Here is a 5,265-nt window from a genome sequence, read left to right as displayed (position 1 = left end):
AAAGTTCTTTTTGTAATTTTTTTTTTTTTTTTTTTTTTCCTTTGGTAATTCTTTAGTGCAGGTCTGTTGATGATAAATTCTTCTTTGGTTTCATTTTTCTAAAAATAGTCTATATAATTTTCATTTTTGAAGGATATATTCACTAGACGTAGAATTCTGGGTTGACAGATTTTTCATTTTGGCACCCTAAAGATGTCATTCTACTGTGTTTTGGCCTCAATAATTTATAATGTTAAGACAGTAGGCAGGGGAATTTCCTGGCAGTCCAGTGGTCAGGACTCGGCACTCTCACTGCTGGGGCCCGGGTTTGATCTCTGGTGGGGGAACTAAGATCCCACAAGCCAGGAGGCGTGGCCAAAAACAAACAAATGAAGACAATAATCAGTTGTATTATTGTTTCCTTGTAGGTAATGTGTCTTTTGTTCCTGGCCACTTAGAGTCTGTCATACAGAGTGAAGTAAGTCAGAAAGAGAAAAACAAATACTGTATGCTAACACATATATATGGAATCTAAAAAAAAAAAAAAAAGTGGTTCTGACGAAACTAGGGGCAGGACAGGAATAAAGACACAGATGTAGAGAATGGACTTGAGGACATGGAGAGGGGGAAGGGTAAGCTGGGACGAAGTGAGAGAGTGGCATGGACTTATATATACTACCGAATGTAAAATAGATAGCTAGTGGGAAGCAGCCACATAGCACAGAAAGATCAGTTCGGTGCTTCAAGATTTTCTTTTTATCTTTGCTTTTCAGTAGTTTAATTATGATATATGTGGGTGTACTTTTTTTTTAAATTATGCTTTGCATTTACTGAGCCTCTTGAATCTATAAATTTACGTCTTTTATCAAATTTGGGAAATTTTTAGCCATTGTGTCTTAAAATATTTTTCTGCCCCATTCTCTCTTCTCATTCTAGAGCTCCATTTACAATGTGTTTGAGCTTTTGATATTGCTCTCAGGTCACTGAGGCTCTGTTCATTTTTTAAAATTATATACATTTTTAGTAAATAAGAGTTTAAGTCATTTTACATTTCTATATTTTATATCCCCTCTTCTACTAAAAAAAAAAACCCAAATTTTAATTTTGAAATAATTATAGACTCACAGGAGGTTTCAAATGTAGTACAGAGGTATTTGACCCAGTTTGCCCCAATGATTATATCTTATGTAATTATAGTATAATATAAAATTGGCGTTAGAACAATGTGAGTATATAGTTCTATGCCACTTTATCATGTGTAGATTCATGATATCACCACCACAATCAAGATCCAGAACTATTACAACACCACAAAGATCTCTCATGGTACTCTTTTATATTCTCATCCACTTCCTCTCCCCCCACACCATTTATATTCTCTACCTTCCCTCCCCACCCATTTTTATTATGGTTGTTTTAAATATTTCCTCTACCTATTGAGAATCACATCAGACAGTATTATAATTTTTTTAAAATAAATTTATTTATTTATTTTATTTTTAGCTGCATTGGGTTTTCGTCGCTGTGCGCGGTCTTTCTCTAGTTGCAGTGAGGGGGGTCTACTCTTCATTGTGGCGCGCAGACTTCTCATTGTGGTGGCTTCTCTTGTTGCAGAGCACGGGCTCTAGGCGCATGGGCTTCAGTAGTCATGGCACGCGGGCTCAGTAGTTGTGGGCTCAGTAGTTGTGGCTCGCCGGCTCTAGAGCGCAGGCTCAGTAGTTGTGGTGCATGGGCTTAGTTGCTCTGCGGCATGTGGGATCTTCCTGGACCAGGGCTCGAACCTGTGTCCCCTGCATTCACAGGCGGATTCTTAACCACTGTGCCACCAGGGAAGCCCTCAGTATTATAATTTTTGATTCAACCATCAAACAAAGTTTAGAAGACCCAAGATTAGGAGGAAATGTATTGTATTTACCCTATATATTTACTCTCTCCATTGTTAGTCTTTCCTTCCTGATGTTCCAAGATTACTTTCTTTTTAGAAAACACTCTTTAACCTTTCTTTTAGGGTACGTCTGCTGACAACACATTCTCTTAGTTTTCCTTTGTCTGAGAATGACTTTATTTCCTCTTCATTCTTGAAGGATATTCCCAGTGAATATTGAATTCTGGGTTGACAGTTTTTTCTTTCAGCACTTGGAAAATGTTACCCCATTCCTTTCTGGCCTCTAAGGTTTCTGATGAGAAATCTGTGGTCATTTAAATTGTTTTTCCCTTATAGGTCAGGTTGTTTTCTCTCTTGTTGCTTTCAAGATTTTTCCTTTGTCTTTTGTTTTTGGAAGTTTGATTGTGATGTGTATTGGCATGAATTTCTTTGTCCATTTATTACAAGCATGTTTCCATTTCTATCCCTGAGCATAACTACAATAGCCACTTTATAATCTTTGTTTACTAATACCAATGTCTTGATCATTTTGAAATGAGTTCCCATTGATTGCCTTTTCTCTTGAATTTGGACACATTTAGGTATTTCTTTGTATGTCTACCAATTTTTATTGTATCCTAGACATTGTGAATGGTTGAAGAGACTCTGGGTTCTGTTATATTCCTCTAAAGAATATTGACCTTTTGTTTTAATAAGCAGTTAACTTGGTCAGACTGACACTATACACTTTTTATCTTGCAGCAAGCAGCAGCTGAAGTTTCTGCTCAATTCTTTTAGCTTAGATGAGTTGCTTGGAATCTACCCATGCATATATAGTTCAAGGACAGCCAAAGATGTGAGTAGAGTTTATGTGCAGAATTTAAGGCTCTCCCTTATAGGCTCTATTCTTCCCAGGATCCTCCCCCTTCTTTCAAGCTCCTGTGGTCACACTGAATTTTGTCCTCTGGTTCTTCAACCAAGTAAAACAGAGTTTTCTGTTGAGTTTCAGCCTCTTTGCTTTACAGAGACCAGGGCCTTCCCTCAGCAAAAAAGCTAAAAATGGAAACTTATCTAGTGCCATTCCCTTTTTACAAACATAGGCTGTACTCCAATTTCTGTCTGGTTTTCATTGCTTTCCAGTGTCTTCAGGTAGTTTTTTTTTGTTTTTTTGTTTTTTTTTTTGCAGTACGCGGCCCTCTCACTGCTGTGGCCTCTCCCGTTGCGGAGCACAGGCTCCGGATGCGTAGGCTCAGCGGCCATGGCTCACGGGCCCAGCCACTCTGCGGCATGTGGGATCTTCCCGGACCGGGGCACGAACCCATGTCCCCTGCATCAGCAGGCGGACTCTCAACCACTGCGCCACCAGGGAAGCCCTTTCAGGTAGTTTTTAACAAATATTTTTTCCAGAACTTTTAGTTGTTATCTGTGGAAGCATTTATCCAATAGAAGCTACTCCTCCATTACTAGAAACTAGAACTTTGCAACACTTTTAATTGCTAATATATAATATGAATCTCCAAGACAGACAATATAATGTGCAGTATTTTACTAACTGATTTTGACCAGAAAGATCTTGTTTGTTTGTTTGTTTGTTTTAATGGAACAGCTGCAGAATGACTGCTTTGCTTTGGGAAAAGCTGATCAGAGGACCACCTTATTCAAGGTGCCCTTACAACTTCTTGCCAAATCCAGACCTTGCTTATCATCCATTTAGATTTAATGCTCACTTAATTAAATGCTGTAGAAAACATACCTGCTTTAAACACCTTGCAATTAAGATGAGTTTGACCTTCGTTGTAAGGTAAGAATTGTAAGGTAATATTAAGTGATTGTGTTCGCCACTTAAAATGTCTGAGCATCTAGGTTTGTGCCACTGGACAAGAGAAGAATTCTGAATGTGAGATTGTATTCTGGCAGCTTGACACTTAGAGATGGGAATACAGACAAAACAAATATGTACAGAGATAGGTACATGAGGTGATATGCACCATGTGAAGGCAAAGGCATTTTTTACATGGACTCTGAAAGGAATCTACTACTGACCAATTCAGTACTTTGTTCCAAGTGAGGAACCCATTTGTATTTTCCCAACTTTTTATTTTAAACTGTAGAATAATTGAAAAATAGTATCATAAACACATATACCTCTATAATGATTTACATTTTGCATTTCCCACATTTGCTTTCTCTCTCTTTCTGTCTGTGTCTCTCCCAGTCTCCTTCCCCACCATAGCTTTTAAGGGAAGTTGCAAACATAAGACTTTACCCATAGATACTTCAGCTTGCATCTCCTAAAAATAAATTAATTGCATAATATCATCTAATATCCATTTGAGAAAAGCATATAGATCTTGTCCCAGGTGATGTTTTTGGGATAAGTTAATTTCCCTCCTTAGTACATAAATCATATCTCTTTTCAGAAAAAAACAGATTGTGAAGTGGAAGAGGGAAGCAGAGGGAAAAAAGGGTGGAAAAGATCTTGTGAAGCTAATACTGGTTACTAGTGTGTAAAGTACACACAGTACCTAAGGTCCTATTGTATAGCATAATAGTCTCTGCAATTCTATTCTAGTTTACAATACTACATTGATATGGCAAATTAACTGCTTTAAGTAGTGGTTGCCTTCGAGGCTTAGGACCAAGCACCTCCCTGAACTAGCTTACAAGATGATTGGGAGCTGGTAAAACAGACCAAACATTGCCCCACCTTCTGCGCCTTGCTAAACTCGGCATCTTGTCTAAAACTCGAATCAGGAAAACCCCTCTCTGGCTCCCTCTCCTCTCCTGTGCTCCTGGTCCCACCACCCCTTGGTCTGGGTGGAGCATTTCTCCTCAGAGCATTCAAAGAACCCTGCTCCTGCCACGAGCCCTTCTTATCAGACTGTACCTGTTGCTCTTTGGCTCTCCCTTCCTGATTTTTGTAAGTGTAGAGAGTTTGAATTTGCACCCCCAGGCTTATGGTAGGGCCAGATAGATAGACAGATGTTGAATGTTTATGAAGGGTTAATCACCAAGAGAAGCAGATAGCAAGAGAGAAAGCTGGTGGTGGGAAAGAGAAGCTGGGGCGGGGCCGCAGAATTGCTGAGAGCTGCTTCCCTCTGTGCCTGGACAGTGGGATTGTGGGACTGGTTCTAGGCTGAATTAAACTTCCCTTCCTGGCTCACTGGCCTTTTTTTTTTTTTGGCTGCATTCGGTCTTCGTTGTTGAGTCTTCATTGCTGCGTGTGGGCTTTCTCTAGTTGCAGTGAGCCAGGGCTTCTCTTCGTTGCGGTACGTGGGCTTCTCATTGCGGTGGCTTCTCTTGTTTCGGAGCACGAGCTCTAGGCACGTGGACTTTAGTAGTTGTGGCATGCGGGCTCAGTAGTTGTGGCTCGCAGGCTCTAGGGCTCAGGCTCAGTAGTTGTGGCTCACGGGCTTAGTTGC

Source organism: Neophocaena asiaeorientalis, unplaced genomic scaffold, assembly GCF_003031525.2.
Source record: "Neophocaena asiaeorientalis asiaeorientalis breed wild unplaced genomic scaffold, Neophocaena_asiaeorientalis_V1.1 scaffold721, whole genome shotgun sequence".
Lineage (NCBI taxonomy): Eukaryota > Metazoa > Chordata > Mammalia > Artiodactyla > Phocoenidae > Neophocaena > Neophocaena asiaeorientalis.
The sequence above is the reverse complement of the archived record's forward strand: the minus strand, read 5'-3'. Positions refer to the sequence as shown.